Source organism: Sciurus vulgaris (genome assembly GCF_902686455.1).
Source record: "Sciurus vulgaris genome assembly, chromosome: 11".
Lineage (NCBI taxonomy): Eukaryota > Metazoa > Chordata > Mammalia > Rodentia > Sciuridae > Sciurus > Sciurus vulgaris.
The window spans coordinates 110,481,314-110,499,669 of NC_136472.1; the positions used below are offsets into that span (position 1 = coordinate 110,481,314).

General features: G+C 47.2%; 1 long non-coding RNA gene across 1 annotated transcript; it reads right to left on the reverse strand.

Annotated features, from left to right (window-relative positions):
* Positions 1-10,531: 10,531 nt before the first annotated feature.
* LOC306639963 lies at positions 10,532-17,989 on the reverse strand. The gene is made up of 3 exons (XR_013757709.1): positions 17,716-17,989; positions 11,814-13,450; positions 10,532-11,473 (listed from the first exon to the last, which is right to left on the reverse strand). It is a non-coding gene; the product is annotated as an uncharacterized lncRNA (long non-coding RNA).
* Between the last annotated feature and the right edge of the window lie 367 nt (positions 17,990-18,356).

Genomic DNA, 18,356 nt, shown 5'->3' on the forward strand with positions numbered 1-18,356 from the left:
ACCTGTATCCACTTTTCAGAAAGTAGAGCTCTGGAGTTCATTGAATTGACTTGTGACCCCGAGCTGGAGGGACAGAACTGGCCACAGGGGCATAGGGGTAGACCTCATTACTTTATGAGCTACAGACTAGGGTTATTTTATGGATGTTTAGTTTATTTGGGGACTTTGGAAAATACTAGGTTGCAAGGCAGCTTCAGTTTAATGACAGACCACTAGGGAAGGATGAAGAAGTCACCTTGGAAATGTCTAAAGAGAGGAGATTTGTAAGACAAATCTGAAGAACTGAAGAAGTAAACTTTTAAAAGGTTTAAGAATACCTAATTACCCCATCTTGGTTTCTAGTACCATTCTCCAATAAGAAGAACCAGGACTCTTTGGAGAAATTCCAGTACTGGATTCTGGTATTGGTGCCATAAATATACAGAATGAATGTAGAAAATCTTATAGGGCTAGAGTAGGGACCTGCTCAAACTTTTAAAAATAGAACATATCAAAGGAACACAGAAGCCAACCCAAAAGATTCCCAGTGGCCAAAACTGAAATAATTTGAGCCATTGAACAAATCATGTAGTATTTTTATTATAACCCAAAATGCAAAATAAATATCCAGGAGTTCATACTGATAGAAATAAATAATTGGATAAGCAGAAAAGTAGACAAATCTCCTGGGGGAAAAAAAAAATTCCAAATGATTTATGTGGACACTCTGTCCTCAATGAAGGATTGAGCACCACTACTTCTGTGTGGGCTGCAAACAGACTTCCAAAGACCACAGTGCAGAAAGGAGGAAGAACAGTAACCTTCTGGTGGAGAGGCCTGACAGACACTGCCTTATCTGGTGACCGAGGTTGACATCCACAGTGGTAAGCATGTGGGCAGCACGGGCCCATGATAAGAACAGCGAAAGTGGCGTTTTGCCCCTGAGGCCTCACTCCTATACCCACACGGCTCGCCTAACTGTGAGGAAAGCATTAGACAAATCCTAACTGAGGCACTTCTACCACGCACCTGACTGGTGCACCTCAACACTGTCAACATCACCAAAAATAGGGAATGTCACAGAAACCGCCACAGCCCAGGGCAGCCTCGGGAGACATGATGACTGAATGCCTTGCCATGTCCCTGGTGGAGTGCCTCACTGGAAAAGGGACGTGGGCGAAAACCAGGGGAGGCTGAGGAAAGGGTCAATTGCAATGAATAATCACCCATCGATATTGTCGTGTCACTATGACAAGCTAATACAAAATGTTAACCAGAAGGGAAATCAGGATAGAATCTGTGGGAACTCTCTGTACCGTCTTACAATTTTTCTGTAAATCTGAAACTATTTTCAGGAAAACTAAAAGGAAAAGTTTAGTTTTCAAAATGTCTAAGGAAACAACTAGAGAGGATTTGACCCACGTGAGCACTTTGTAGAAGGTAGCAAAGGACAAACGCTCAGAGAAAGAAACAAATGGAATGGATTTCCAATGCTGGGGAAGCAGGAGGAACAAAGCGCTGGGCCTGGAGGAGCGGGTGCTCTGGGGAGGGCCGGGCGCATCCCCAGCCCGGGTCTGGGCCCCTGCCAGCAGTACTCCTGCTTACTCAGGCCCCCAGATCTGGACGCCGGTGTCTGCCTGGTGGAGAGGAAAGCAAGCTGGGCAAAGATCAGACGGCTTGGTGTCAAACAAGACAAAGCCCACCGCCGCGGCACACCGCCATTTGAAAATTCGTGTTATTTTCTGTAGTCCCCAACCCCAGGACCCACTCACCCGGAATAAAGTAGCGCTTTCATTTTTAACAAATAGCTGAGTAAGTCGATGACTTGTATACCTTCCAACAGAGAAAACAGGGAACAGAACAGAGCGGGAAGTGAGGTCACCGGCCGCTAGGCTTTGTCTGAAGTAGCAAATGAACACATCTTCATTTCACAACCTCGAATTATGTTTCTTGGAAGCAGAGAAACTGGAAGCCAGAAAGGATGGTTTGGTGGTGTTCTGCCAACGGAGGAGGAGGAGGCCCAGTGGTGAATGACAGGCTGAGGAGCCAAACGCATCCCTTTCCCAGCAATCGGAGAACAATTCACAAAGCCCAGGGCATTGTTTCCTGCGACCTGGAACCCTGTGTGCTGGGCCCCTGGCTCTGGTGTGCCCGTGGTCCCGGGTCCAGTCCTGCCTCCCCGCTCTGTGATCCAACAGGCCTTGGACTAACTGCCACCCCAGAAGCTGCTCCTCCCATAGGTTTTCCGGGGATGGCTGGCTCTCTGAGCCCAGAGGGTGCCCTCCAACAGGGCCCTACTTATTTCCCCCACCCCCTTGCTCACATCCCAAGGAAAAGTAGTAGAGAAAAAGTTTGGGGGGTCTTATGATTAAAAAATTGGCTGGGCGATGTTTTATGCATGCATCTGTTATGCTAAAATAACCATCCTTTCTAACCAGCCCACCTGCTGTCTTTTTCAATTTTAAGTATTTCTAAGTAGCAATCAAATCAGTATAATTTGTTCTTTATCTCGGCAAAACCATTGTGAAAGAAAAATGTGACCATTATGTTACATCAGGGAAAAATACAAGCCCTTTATTTGCAGCCTTCTCTATATTCTATCAGATCTCACAGTTGTCATTATGCCAGTTGTATTTAATGTTGTTCAAATGAACAGAGCTTTCTTTAATCACTACAGCCTTCTTTCCCCTAAATGCTTTTTCCAAGGTTATGGTTTTCAGAGATAAATACATAAATACCAATGTTATGAATACGTTAAGGGTATCCAAGAGACAGCTTTCAGGATTTGTAGCAAGAACCTGCTGTCATTGGAGTTACACAATAGCTGGCTGATGTTTTGAGTATGAAGTTACTGGGTATTAGGAGAAGGCCTGATACCCCGCACGGAGGCGTAAGGCTATTTTGAGCCGATCACAATAGGCCACTCAGCAAAAAAAATCTGGTATCAGGATCCTCACTGCTAATAACCAAAGCCAGCAAGTTCAGAGCTGCAGGTACCTCCATTCAGAGACGGGGCCTGGCACTCTGTCCTGCCAGCTTCCAGACCACACCTGCAGGCAGGGGTCTTCACGCCACCTGACACCGAAGGCAGGCAGGTGTGAGGACTGAGGTCAGGCTTTTAGATCTCAAAGGAACCATCTACGGCAATGTACTTTATTTGCAAATGAAGAACCAGAGGCACAAGGAGGTTAGGTGACTTACCCAAAGACATAGGTCCAGTGAGTAGCAGAGCCGGGCCTAGAACCCCAGTAAGTTGAGAGACAGTTTTGCTTCCTACCGACTAGAGTACGCCAGCCCCCTAGCAAACATTACACGGGCTAATTCTGAGGTTGTAAGAATCCTACACTTAGTCATTCAGACATCCAGTTAGGAAATATTTATTCTTTGCTGAGATGCTGAGAATGATAATTACTATTATTAATAGCTATTATTTTTGAGTGCCTGCCACCATTCTGAGCATTTAATGGAAATTAACTCATTTTTCCCTCACAGTCACCCAAAGGGTAGGCACTGTTATGATCCCCATTTTACAGATGATGGAGGTAAGGACTGAAAGTTAAGTCACCTGCCCAAGGGACACACGTCAAGGGACACAAGATTGACACCCAGCAGTCTGAGTCCAGAGTCAGCACTGTGAATCCCTACAAAGAAAACGTTTTCCCAGATTGTCGCAAGTGCTGAATAAATGTTTGTTGAATAAAGCATTGTATCTTGCCCCTGAGAAGCTTACAATACAGAGAAGAAACATTTATGTCAACAAATAAAGGAAATGCGATATATGATATAATGTGTCAAAAGAGAAACATAAACTTGTACTAATGCGGAGGAGGGAGCCATGAACGCCTACCAGCAGCCTGACGGACAGGGGCACTGTGCATGGGGAAGAACCGCTCTGGGAGGGAGCCTGGGGCCCCTCCCACACGGTCAGCAATCAGAGGGTCACCAGAGGTCTCCGCACCTTCTCAGGTCTAGCGGGAGATCGGTGGCTGGGCTTCTAGCCCAAAGGGTTATATAATAATTTAAAGGTAAAATAATATTAATAATGATAAGTTAAAGGAGATCATGTAGGAAAAAGTGATCTATAAATTATAAGCCCCTTATTGGTGTCTAACTGAAGGACTGCAATCTCTTTGAGGGTAGAGAAAATGCCTTGTTCATCAGCTACAGTATCTTTGCTCAGGTCGATGCCTGACATGCAATAGGTATTGTTGGATCATAGACAGGGTAAGAGGAGGAAGGAAAGAAGTAAGAGGGAGTGAAGGGGGTGGAACACTTGGTCAAGAGGTCAGAAAGGGTGCTGTATGGGTCAGGGCTCTCCAGAGAAACAAAACCAATAGGTTTTGTTATTCATGCATACATATGAGATTTCTTTTAGGGAACTAGGAATTTGTACAGTCACGGAGGCTGAGAAGGCTAGTATTCATAGGGAAGGCCAGCAGACTTGGAACATAGGTGGGAGTTAATGATGACATCCTGAGGCAGAATTTCTTCTTTTTTGGGTAACCTCAGTGTTTGCACTTGATGCCTTCAACTGATTGCACGAGGCCCACCCACATTATCAAGAGTAATCTCCTGGACTTAAAGTCAACCGAATGTAGATGTCAGCTCTACCTACAAAATATCTTCACAGCAGCACAGCAGCACCTGGCGATGAAATAACTGAGTACTATAATGTAGCCAATTTGATACTGAAAAATTAACGATCGCTGGTGCCACTCCAAGAGAAGAAACTGGCAGAGTGAGGCACAGAGGCAAGGAACAGATCCCAAAGTTAGAAACTGGCCTCCACCTGGGGATTTGGCAGGGAGTGGATGGCAGCGGGCGGGGTGCCAGCCAGAAAGCACTGCAGTCAGCTGAAGGCAGCTGAGGAACACTGGCAGGGGTGGGCTAGCAGCTCTCCCCTGGCAAGGAACTTACTAAGACTGCAGATCCTGGGGCCCACTTGAAACCAACTGAGGCAGAATCTCTGAGGGGAACCCGGCATTGGGAATTGGTGATTCTGATGTAACCAATTAACACATGTTTCAGAAATTGGGAGACCAGAGGTGCTTTCTGGTAAGGAAATTCCCTTGACTGACTGAGGAAGCTCAAAGACAGGATTCTGAATTCTACACCTGCCACTCATTAGCTATGCACCTTTGAGGACATTACCTTCCCTAGGCCTCAGTTTTCTCATCTAAGAAGTGGGTCTCTGTAATATGTCGAGGGTTGCTGTGAAAGTGAGATTATATATGCCAGGACTTAAGGACTTTAGACAGAGCCCAAAGGCACAAAGTCACCCTGCACACACTTGTGAGACTGAATGGAGTCATCTCGGGACGAGAGAGCTTGGTGCTGGGATGGAGTGTCAGGAGGCACCCTGCCATGCTCCAGGACCACGCACCTTCTATTAGTACCAGCACACTGGAACTTCAGGGGCTGCACACCCACCCGTTGTCCTGTGCTGCTGTTGGTTCAACCGCATAATCTGTGCCTGGGACCTACCAGCCCTGTCTCTCAGCTCAGGAGATGCTACAGAATTCATACAGTCTCTGAGTTTCCAGACGGTCACTACTTCTAAGTTTAAAGATTGCAAATGGTTGTTGGGCTTTTTTAAAATCCAAAAATGTCAGTAACCAGCTTCCTTGTCCACACCCCCAAAATGTTCTGGTAACATCTGAGGGTTTTTTCTGTGGACTCCAAGGCCTCAAACAACAAAAAACAAAACCCGAATCTGACTTCACCCATCAATTTGGGATTCCAGCTGTTCCTTTTATAGATTCCCCAGGTGACCAAAGTCCTCACCAAAAGCAGCAATGTGGAATGGAACTGACAGATGTGAGGACCAAGAGCTTAACCTTGCCTCACTGTTTCCCAGCTCTGTGATCCTAAGAAAATTGCTCAATCTCTCTGAGTCTCAATTTTGCTTTCTGTGAAATGGGGATGACGGTATCTGAGTTATCAGGTTGCGGGGATCAAAGGAGACAACACAGCCCATGGTGGTGCTGGGGTTCCTCCCTTCTGCTCTTCTTCACGCAGGCTGGTCAGAGCTCCTCTCTGGGAACTTCCCTGGATCCTGTTCACCCCACTTATCTGGTTGATATCATTTAGATAGAACCAATCTTAATTGAGTTCATTGCAGTTAAAAAAGTCATGCTCGCCAATCTGTGAGTGATCCAAACATATTTAAGCATGATACATTAGCAAGGTAAAGAGATACGGCCTTGACGAGCAAGTGCTTTGGAGTTCACACAGCCAGCTCCAACTCCATCACCTTAGACAAATCATTCAACTTCTCTGAAACTCACATTCTTTGCCCATAAAATGGAAGTTGTCCTAGGAGAAGCAAATGGGATAATCATCACGTGAAACAGCAGCCCAGCTACAAAGACTAGTTAAAGTCACACCCAGGGACTCTCTGGGTTTGGGAACCTGTGCATTCAAGGGACCTTCCTGTAGCCCAGTCTCTCCTGGTTGTCACCAACAAACCGGGCTGCAAGAGGGCACTACACTTCGCTTCTCAGAGGTTAGCCTGGCTGTAGGAACCCAGCGCCTAGTCAGAAAGGGCTGCCCCAGACAGATGTGGCAAAGACCCTAAACTGAACAGGGTCCTCAAATAAGCGGAACCAAACTGAAATCCTGGGTTGGTTTGGGAATTCGGCTTGCACACCCCTCTTCCCACCCACGCCCCCTGCACACTCCCATACCCTTGAGCCTTGGTTTTCTCAAGACCGAGGAAACTGGTGAGCTAACAAGTGGCCCCAGGTTTTATTCTGGAATCCATCTTCCAGGCCATGATGAGTGCGGCTCAGAGCCTTCTACCCTTCCTATCCACTGGACTGTGCAGTATCTGAAGAGGGACGCCGGGTTCTCCAGGAGGCAGGTAGCCTCTTTAGTCTTCAGCCCTGCTTGCAGAGGCAGGAGAACAAATGATACTGCTTCACAAAAATGAGCGACTGCCCAGGTGGGGACGGAGGGAGTTTCCCAAGAAACTCGGTTACTCAGAGAATTCAGTCCCCCACAGCCGTTCCACAAACACTGTGTAATTGAGATATTGGACCGAGTGATTAAACACCGTCTGGGGTGGAAGCGGGGAGAGAAGAGGGATTCATCTAATTAGATGATTCTCAGGGCTGGGCTGGAATAGTGAAGTCTAATAATAATTAAGAACCAGAGCCGATCTTCACTGAATGCTAGCAGGGACCTGGAACCTGCAAAACACTTGGTCTCCACCCAAGTGGAGACCCCAGCTTCTGGCCACGGGTCAATTTGATTTAAGCCCCATTTCAAAGATGAGGCAACTGAGGTTCAGAAAGGTGCCAGGATGGGTTAAAGTCACAAAAAGTGTCAGAACTGTCAGACATCAGATTCCCCTGTTTTATGCACCCACATGGCTGTATCACAGCAAAACAGCAAACAAACCATCCAATGTCCAATGGTGGTGTCTGGTAACAAAGAGGGTAGGATCGGGATTCTTGTGCAGTTCCTCTTCCGATGCTGTTCAACTGAGAGCCAGTGCCAGGGCTGAGAGGCCTGTCCTCCACACCAAGAGAATAAATTTGGACCTGTGGATCAAAAGGGAGAGGAGCAGAGGAAACCCACCTCAGGAGTGTGGAGGAGAGGAAGTGAGCAGTCTCCGGGAGAACGGCAGGGACTCCTCCCCACTTCCTGTTCCCCAGCCCCTCCTACCTCCTCCTGTATTCCACAAGATGTCCTTCAGGATCTAAACCGGCTCTGGAGACAATATAGACCACTAGCAAACTTAAGCAATAATACCCAATTTGAAAAAAGGCCCGCCTTTACTAGTAATACTAGGATATGGGAATGAAAATAAAAACAAGTGTGGTTTCAAATGGAGGAAGGTTGTGATCGAAATGCTTTCTAAATTATTCATCTTTGATTAGAAATTTGAACATAGCACATCCCTCTCGGTATGTCTCAGGATGTGAGTAATTCAGATTTCACCTTTTAAAACTTTAGAAATGATAGTATGCAGTATTTATCAGAATAAAATAGTAATTTGCTTTTAAATTTTATTTACATTATATGAGCATACTAGTAAGTAATCATATAGGATTATATAAATTATAATAGTTAAATTCTATTATCTTACTATTATAAAAGTAACAGCTGTTTTGCACCAATAAAAATCACAGTACTTTTGCACTTTAAAATAGTATAGAACCATAGTGCTGAACACCCGAATCCAGTATTGCAATCATGAATCATGTTGTTTTGTGTCACCCTCCATGAGGCCAGCAAATATTTTCACGGCTTTTTGAAGAGCACTTTCTTTGCTCATCTGCTCCTCAGCTCAAGGGTATGAACCAGGAATTGCTTTTATACCCATTCTGCAGATAGGAACGCAGAGACTTGGGCTTGGAGTATAGCTCACTGGTAGAGCACCTCTCTAACATGCACAAAGCCCTGGGTTCCATCCCAAGGAAGGAAGGACGGAAAGAAGAAAGGAAGAGAGGGAGGAGGGGGGAGGGAGGGAGGGAGGGAGGAAGGAAGGAGGGAAGGAAAGGAAAGGAAAGGAAAGGAAAGGAGGGAGGGAGGGAAAAGAATCTCAAGGTGACAGTTTGGAAGTATCTAATCTAGGACTTGCACTCAGGGTTGGGGACCCCAAGTTCCAAGTTTTGCCCCTCTTTCCTCTGGTGTCTCCTCTTAGGACTTTTCTCCTAATGTCGAGTGACCCTCCATCTGAGGCCTCCATTTCTGCTCTTTTTCTGTGGCTTTTATTGGCGTTACCCATAATAGTGGGATTCACTGTGACATATTTGTGCACACACGTGACAATTCCATCAGTCTCATTCCCAGCACCTTCTCTTTTCTTCCCCTCCTTACTCCCTCTAAGTCCCTGGTCTCCATTTTATTATTAATTGTTTTAGTTAATGCATTATAATTAAGTATAAAAGTAGAATTCATTGTGGTGCATTAGTACATGGACTTAGCAAAATTTGGTCAGTTTTGTTCCCCAGTATTTTCCCACGCTGTCCTCCCCACATCCCCTTACACTACTGTTGATCTCCCTCCCCTTTTCATGAGATCCATTTTTTATTTCCCTCTCTCTCTCTCTCTCTCTCTCTGTCCTTTCTCTGTCCTTTCTCTGTGAAAGAAAATTTGCAACCCTCAACTTTCTGCATCTGGTTTATTTCACGTAGCATGATGTTCTCCTGCGCCATTTACCAGGAAATGGCATAATTTCATTCTTCATGGCTGACTAATACTCCATTGTGTGTATATACCTCATTTTCTTTATCCATTTGTCTGTTGGCTGACTTCTAGGCTGGTTCCATAATATGACTATTGTGAATTGTGCTGTTATGAACATCGGTATGCACATACCACTAGAGTATGCTGATTCTCATTGTTTGGGATAAATGCCAAGGAGCGTAATAACTGGATCAGGTACTTGATAGCCCCCTTTTTCCGTTCCCTCAATCAGGAGCTTCCTTTCCTCTGGAAAAGGGAATGCCAGACAAGCAATGGGCGGCAGGCTCACCATGTGCAGCACTTCCTGCAGGCATGGAGAGGCCACTTCCTGCCAGGGCAGAGGGGGATTTCTGTTGCATCTCAACCAACAGGCTGCAGCCATTTTCCTGATAGGAAATCAGTGAAGCATAGATGTGGTTGGTTTTCACTCTGGGAAAACTCCTCGTGAGAACTAGGGAGCAAAAGGAGCAGACTGACCAAGAGGCAAGACTTTTTCCCTCCTGGACAACTGGACGGTCGCAGCCACTCAGGCTGCACTGGCCACTCCCTTAGCCAGCCTCAGGGGAATGGGCAGGGGCAGGGCGCCACCTAGCATGGGCCCCCATGGATTCTGTGCAGGCCCTCAGGGATGAAGGCAGAGGTTCCCAGAGAGTCACAGGAAACCAAAACCAGGCACCGAGGACAGGGGGCTCCTGCAGCAGGGGGCTCAGAACAGGCCCCTTCATGCATGTAGGGTCACTGCAGTCACAGGGAGCCTATGGCTGGCGGTTAATGCTCTGCAGTCGGGCCATCTCGAAACTCAATAATCTGATCTTCATGTTTTGTAAGTCAGGTCCCACAGGGCAGTGGAACATGCGTTGGGGACATGGAGATGGGCTCACCTGTGTTCCTGACCACCCACCTCCTGCCTCCCCAAGGTGGGTTCTCAGCATTCTGCTCGGGAGCTGTGTGCAGGTGGGGCCCAAGGGGCTGTGCTTGCCCAGAGGACCGTGTTTGGTTTCAGTCAGCTTTTTGCTGCTGTGACTGAAAAGACCTGACCAGAATGACTGTAGAGAAGAAAAAGTTTATTAACGGGCTCACGGTTTCAGAGGTCTCGGGCTACAGACAGCAGGCTGCATGCCTCAGGGCTCGAGTGAGGCAGAACATCAGGTGGAAGTGAGAAGCAGCTCACATGGTGACCAGGAAGCAGAGCGGAGCCTCCTTTCTCCAGGCATAAAATATCTGCCCCCAGCCACGCCCCCAATGAACCACTGCCTCCAGCCACACCCACCTGCCTCCAGCCACACCCACCTGCCTCCCTCCGTCACCACCAGTTAATCCCATCGGGCATTAATCCACCCGTTAGGTTAAGTCGTTTCTCCTCCAAACCTTCCTGCATTGTCTCATGTGTGAGCTTTTGGGGGACACCTCGCATCCCAACCATAACATGTTCCCCAAATAACACGTGCCTGATAGCAGTGAAACACACCACCCACATCCAGAGAGAGAGAGAGGTAAACAGGGGTTTTCCTCCTTTTAGAATAAGAAGCCTCACATTTGCATTTGCATTTGCATTTTGCACTTTTCCTGGACATTATAGAGCTGACCCTACGAAGAAAGGGATACCCGTGAGATGGGGACACTGAGACCCAGGAACTAGCAACATCCGTGAAAGCCTCTTGCCACTGTGCTGGAACACGATTCCAGCTCCTCCAGCCTCACAGGCTGCCTTCTTTTCTATGTCTCCTCCTTCCCGCCAATTAAAGCCAACTCTCAGCTGACCCCACACTGGACCAAAAAAAAAAAAATGTTCTTTACACAAAGATGTTGGTAATGACTTCAGATATTTGCCCCTCCCTGGGAAACTAGAACCGTCTATAGTAAACAATGTCTTCACTCAAAGAGTGGATTACTCACTGAGGAATTTTAAATACTATTAAAAGTCAGCTAGGATAATAGTAATGATGATGAATCGCCCCGATTTACTGAAAGGCTGTGTGGTGAGAGACAGGTAATAAGCATTCTTTCTGCTCCATTCTTCAGCTCCACAAGGAAGATAATCTTGCCTCTATTTCACAGAGGAAGAAACTGAGGCTCAAAGAGTTCTCTTGCCCACAGTCACACCCCAGGAAGTGATGAAATGGGATTTCAATTCACGCTTTTCTAACTCCTGATAATAATGATAGTGGAGGATAATCATCATCCTCTGTGCATAGGGATGGCCCTGAATTTAAAAAGGAGACCAGGAGGGGCTTGATTAAGAGAAAGAGCGCTTCCAGGTTTCTGAGTCCGGGCCCAGAGGGCTGCCAAGGTGGGCAGGCTGCTGCCCACGTCCATTCAGCCTAACTCAGACAGGGAGGCCATCCTGGCATTTGGACAAGCAAATGGAGTGGTATGACAAGCAGTCCACACGTCTACTCTGCTCCTAAGTGAAGCCACTAGGAGCTCAGGTAACTGAGAACTCCTGTCAATCCATTTTAGGATTTGTTTGAGGGCCTACTTCACACAAGGCGCTGTGCTAGGCACTGGTGGTTCAGCATAAAGGAAGTAGATGTGGGCCCAGGTGTCCTAGCAGGGTTGTGGCTTCCAACGCTTTCATCCACAAGGCAGATTAAGAAATACATTTTACAAGTCAGCCCCAGCACTCAGGACTGATCTACACACACGTACTTGAAGTAAAAATTTCACAAAGTCTTGCTAATTTTACCACATACACTATTATGAATTCTCTTACCTTCTATTTTTAGACATATTGATCATGAATAACTGAATTGGTTTTAAAGACTAACTGGCTGATGAAGTGCCAGAAAAGCTTGTAGCAAGAGATGGAGTCAAGTTCTAATGCTCTAGAAAGTACTGGGTTTATAGAAGTGCATGAGTGAAGAATCCTTAATCCAGGCCGTGCAGTCAGGGAGGACTTCCCAGAAGAGATGAAGTCGAAGCCAAAATGTGAGTCTGAGATAAGCAGGAGCCAGATCACACAGATATCTTTGAATCTTGCAAAGAGATTTGGACTTTATTCCATGAGCCATGAAAGGCACGAAAGGTTATCAAACAGGTATGGTAGTCATTAGAACTATCGATTGATACTTCAGTTTTCCTCTTAGGAACAGGGTAGCGATACGTTTCCCTCTTCCTTTTGAAGTTAGATGGAGCCATGGAACTAGCTTGGTCCTATGACATGTGATACAAAGTGATGTGTGTTAGTGTTGGTGGAAGTTTAAGAGCCAGTGAATAATTTGCCATGTTTAGTCCCTCCTGCCACAGTGACTATGAAGATGAGATTCAGCAAACCTAACTGATAGAGCAGAAAGTGGCCTAGTTCGTTGAATTTAGTAATGAGTGCTGGAGATATCAAAGTGTCCAGTGAAGACCTCACCTTTGAGTAAGAAATCAAAGAAGAGGAGGGAGTGAGCAGCGCAGGTATCTGGAAGCAGAGCTTACCAACAGGAGGGCTCAGCAAGTGCAAAGGCCCTGAGACAGCAGTGTGGTTGCTGTAGGCTGGAATGAGTAGGCAGTGTTTCCCAGACCCTCTGTCTCTTCAGTACTTTCTCAAAGAGTCACATCTTCTGGGATCATTGATCCACAAAACACTCTTGAGAAGCAGGGCCCCAGCTGATATCAGTTTGGAAAAGGAGCAATGAGTGGTTGAGGGCCTCAGGAGCAGAACTGTCCTCATCTTTCTGAGATTTGTGCACAAGTTCTCCTGCTGGGATTAGGGCTCTTGGTAACTTCTGCAAAAGCAGCATTACCTCCTATGGTTGGAGATGACTGGTTTTAACCGCCTTCCTCTACTCTCTCTTGGGAAGCAACTAGCTTTAAGCAAACAAGTTGTATTGAGTTGTGGGACTTTAAATCTTTTCTTGCTAAAAATAAACCTGTTGTGGAAAATCCCAAAAGATGAAGTGCATCCCTAACCTCAGGGGGTCATGCTCCCTCGAACCCCCCCAGCACGGAGCTGAGCTTCCATCTCTTATCATTAGCAGTAATGTGAGGTCAGGAGGGGTGGCCTGGCTGCTTTCAGCAGCAGCGACTGCTTGCTGATTTCCTGGGCCCTTGAGAGGGAAACACAAATTCTGCTTTAGGATACTGTGTGTGTCGCCAGTAATGATCCTCTCCTTAAGATTCTTGAGTGCATCTTTCTCCTTGTAGTCTTAATGCCACCATCTCGTCCCCGATCACTCACAGTTTCAGCAATCCACAGGGCCCAGAAGATCAAGGTGATGATTCCCTCACTCTTAGCCAGGATCAAAGCAGGGGGAAAACATCCCCGCTCCCCATGATTTCTCCAGGATTTCTGGGAGAAAAAGGGACAGGAAACTTCATTATATTCTATGGTGTGAATATAATATTACTATTAAAGACTATAGGGTGGCTATCATATCACGATTAGATGTTATAGTTTGTATATTATATTAGTATTAAAGGTCACAGGGACAGTCTGCAGGGACAACTGGGGACAGACCACCAGTGACCACAGCAATCGCTCTGTCCCTGCTCCCGCTGTCCTCTGGTTGGGTGGGGACTCACCACCGTGCACACATGCATGTGTCTGCTCTCCGCCAGGCACCCTATGAAAGGCCCAGGGCATTGTGGTCTCTCTTTGCTCCTGTCGCACACTGAGACTCGGTGGTCTGCTTGTCCCATCAGGGTCTCGGAGCTGGAGGACAGGTGGGTTGGAACAACCCCAACCCCAGCACTGGAAAGGGAGCTCAGGCACATGCCTTGCCAATCATTTTGGCCATTTTATTCTTGCATGCAGCATTGGCTGAGCAGCTGCTGAATGCCGAAGGCCCCATCACGAAGACGACAGAGCCTCTGCTCACTAATACGGGATATCTGGGGAGATACGGCCGATGGATGTATGTGGGTATGTATATAAATGAATGAATGAGGGGAAAATGTGTGATTTGTGCAACGTGATGCATGCCAGAAAAGCTGGAGGAAGGAAGAGTGACAGATAAAAGGATGTGCAACACAGGGGAGAGTCAGAAAGAGTCCATGAAATGACGTTTGGGAGAACGAAGAAAATACCTTTGGATTGGGCCCTGGAGGATGGGTCTGGGGGGCATCTCTAAAGGAGGGAGTGGCCTGTGCCAGAGCTCAGGGGTGTACAGGTACTAAGCCTGTGTCCCTGGACAGCACGTACCACTTTCCACACAGTCAGCTTCAAAGTTCATGGGAATCAGTTCATTAGTTCACGTTCATTAGCTCTAACCACCTCCAAAGAGGTGGCTGCTAACTCTCACTGCTCCACAGGGTCTCTGTCATCTCTCTGATACCAGCCAGTTCAAAGCCTGCGTCGAGTAGAGGTCCTACAAATAGGTATAATGATAATAAACAAGAATATGCCTTCACAAAGGACTTCTTGAGCACCCAATATTCATCGAGGTGAACAGAGATCTTTATCTAATTTCTCCTCCTAATAACCCTATCTCATGACCATTGTTATTCCCATTTTATAGATGGAGGAATTGAAACACAGACAGAGACGCTATTGTAAGGAACTCACAAATGAACTGCACTGTCCCCAAAGAGAGTTGTTTTATTTATTTCTCCCCATGTAGAAAGCCAACGCATAATCAGAATAATAATGATAGCTAGATTGATTAAGTTCTTATTCCAACAGTGTAACTAGGAAGCATTGTCCGAATATACAAACAAGAGTCTTCACCTTCCAACAAGAAGGGTCTGACCAGTGAGACTGAGCTCTGGAAATGCCAGGGCTTTGGTATCTGCCTCCCCCGCGCTCCCAGGGCAGGCCATGATACTGAGCTCACTGGCCCACACTCCCTCTCCAGGGTACGGTCACTGCCTTGGTGACTCCGTTCTTTATGCATTATGGCTGAGGAGCATCACTTCTGATTAACACATGCTTCCTGTAGGTGTGTTAATACATTCAATCAGGTTCCTGTCAAGTCGTGCCGCCCAGGGAACCATTCTGTCTCCTGAAGGTGACTTTGCATCTCTACTCTGTACAGATCTTAAAGTTTGATTCTCAGCAGACAATTCTAGTTCTCTTATCTACAGATTCTTGGGAGATGCCTCACGTTAGCCTCCTGTACTGGCATCATCAAGAAAAAGAAACCAAACTTGCTAGAAAGCAGTGAGTTTATACTGGATCAAAAAAAAAAAAAAAATCAGGCAGGGGTCTTAAAACTGGAGAAGCGGGTTGAGCCCCGGAGCACTACATACCAGAATCATCACTCTCAAAATCGCCTCCTAAGTCCACTGTTATACTGGATCCTGTATGAAAAAAAAAAGAAAAGAAAAGACACAAAGGAAAGTATGTGTGTCTATCTGTCTATTATTTATCCATCCACCTGTGTGACTGGACACACACACACACACACACACACACACCCCTGCCCTTTATAAGCTTCCACTCCATAGCAGACATTACCACATTAGCAATAGGATCATAAATTCATTTATTCACTTTTTTCATTCATTCATCCATTTGTTTTTTCCGCACACAGAGTGCTTTCTGAGGTGCCATTTTCACAAAGGCATCTTCAACTCTAATAGTGAATCAATCTCTTCTCCCAACTTCAATGTCAGATGGAATTGATCCAGAAGAGGGAGAAAAGGAAATTAACTACCCCCTAACTGGACCAAGCTCATCACCTTCACCCCAGAAAGGCGATGAAGTGGGAAACTATGAAGGACAAGATTGTTCATCAATTCTACCCCAAATCCAAAGCCTGGTTAGCACTGAAAGAAGTAGAGGAGATGAAGTTTGAACCTGATTTGGGACTGGATTGTAAACTCGACCCAACTGTGTTTTTCACAAAGACTTTACCCAAGTACCAAAGGCAGAAAAGTATCATCCTTAAAAGCAGACATTGGAAAACCATAAACATAAACCCAGTCCTTAGACATTTTCATGATTTTTGTATCTGCCCAAATCTTTCCAACCTCACTCTCCCAACAGTGCTTGAGTCTCTGTTTCCTGCCTGGATCCCTGCAAGAAACCTTCTTACAAGTCCCTCTCCATCTCCCCTTGCAATGATCCAATTCATGATCCAGATATCAGTCATTTGATTTTTTTAAAACCCTGGTCCTGTTAACCCTCTGCTTAAAATCCTCTATTGCCTCCCAATCTCTCTGGATAAAGATGAACCTCAGGACGAGGGTCATGATTAAAGGCAGGTAGTTAGGAACCGGAATCACTGGGTTTAATCTTGGCTCTGCCTCGTACTACTTGTTGGTTAGTAAGTTGTTGGTTCTATTTCCGTATCTCCGTTTTCTCAGTAAAATGTGGATAATGATGGAGCCAGCACCTGCTAGGATAGTTGTGGTATCAAATGGTAGATACATGTTAAGCTCTTAGAACAGTGCCTGGCCCAGGGCAATCGCCAACCACTGTCCCCTGCCGTTCTAATCTTAGGGAGCTGCATAGCTGAGCTTATTTTAAACAGACTAGAGTGGACTGCAGAGATGGGATCACCACTGCATCCTCACGACCTGGCATGGAGCCTGGCAGGTAGGAGGAAGTGTTCAAAACAGATTGGGTGGATGGATAGATGGATGGATGGACAGATGGACAAATGGATGAGATAAAACCCTCCTCCTAAACAAAGGCTTTTGGCCTGAGGCCTTGAGTGCTGCTTGTACTGGACCCTGATGCCATCTGGGCTTCTCCTTTTGCTCGGCTCTAGAGGCTGCAAGGAAGGGGCTGCGGTAACTTAGCAACAAGGGCGGCTTCTATGGAGACAAAGCTGCAGACAATAAGATCAGGTGCTGGGTCCCACCCTACATCTGAGTGCAGAGCGTGTGCAGACAGGAGCCTGCACCTCTGCCCCAGGTTCCTGCAGGGCGTGACACTGCCGTTAGGAGCAGGCAAGTTCCACATATACCTGGAGCTGAGTGTAAGGAGTGTCTTTAGTAAGCAAGAGAGATCTTTCTGGAAGTATGGAAAGGCACAGTGTGCTCAGGAAGATTAAAGGGTAGGGTGCCCTGAGGGATGTCCCACCAGGCCAGGCAAACTGTGACAGAATGGGAGGCCTTGGTACCCCGGAAAAATGCCGACAGCGGGGGCGTCAGGGGCATCCCACAAAGCTGAACTCCAGCCATGTGGCTTCCTGGGATGGTGCCCGGAAGAGAGCTCAGCATCCTTCACAGACCACAATTAAACAGTCACGATGACCTCAGAGTGGGGCTGGGAGTGACTTGTTATGGCAGGGAAGGCAGGGACAAGCAAAGACCGGAATATACAAAATAAGACGCCCAGCCACAAAGGCAGGAAGCGGGTGGAGCCGGCGCTGGTGCTGAGGAGCTTCTCCAGGCCTTGCTCTTCCCTTTGTAAATGAGGGGATGGATTAGATGATCCCCAAGGCCCCCCCAGAGTCATTAATTCATACCATTCCTGTCCCCGCCCAAAAGGGCTTACTCTCTTGTATCCTGTAAAACCCAAGGTGCTCTGCAGCTCTGTCCTCCTCTGACCAACCGATTTTACCTGTAACTTGCTGGGAAGACACAGCAACGGAGGCCCTGACATCTCCAGCTCCCCCATTCAAAGCACCCACCACCCTCACCTACTAGCTCAGCAAAGCTGCTCACCAGAGTATGAGATGTGTTGAGCTGCTTCTCCAGAGCCCAGGGAGAGAGCTTGAGGCTGGAACTGAGAGGCGTCCAGGTGTCCGGATTCTACAGGACGCTAGCCAGGACCTTCGAACCAGGCCCCTGAAGCCAGCATGTGTGAGAATTGTAGGGAGCAGGCCAGGCCCCCGAGGGAATCCACTGCTAAGTTGACCTCCTGGTGGCACCTTGGCCGTGGTGATGGAGACAGGAAGGGTGGGTTGGGCCTGTGTTTGGTGTGAGGGTGCAGCTCAGATGGGGACCCTGCAGCCTAGTCAGTCACTGGAGGAAGCAGAAACGGAGGGTTCGGCACAGGGCCAAATGCAAAGGCAAGCTGGGGCCAGCAAGGATGGCACGTGATTCAACCCAACGGCCGCCGCAGGGCCAGTAGCCCTGCCGGTCCCTCTCCAGAGCTAAGAAGCCTGTGATGGAGAAGAGACCTTCCCAGGAAAAGGACTGCCAAAAGGTGGTCACCCGTAATGAGGCAATAAACGGGGTAATTACTGGGTAATTACTGGCCCTCCAAGTGTCTGGGAAGCCGCGGGTGAAAGAACTTGGCCAACTCGCAGCCTTGCAGCTCCTATGAGCTGGAAGCCCAGCTGAAAATCAGACTGCCGGGCTGG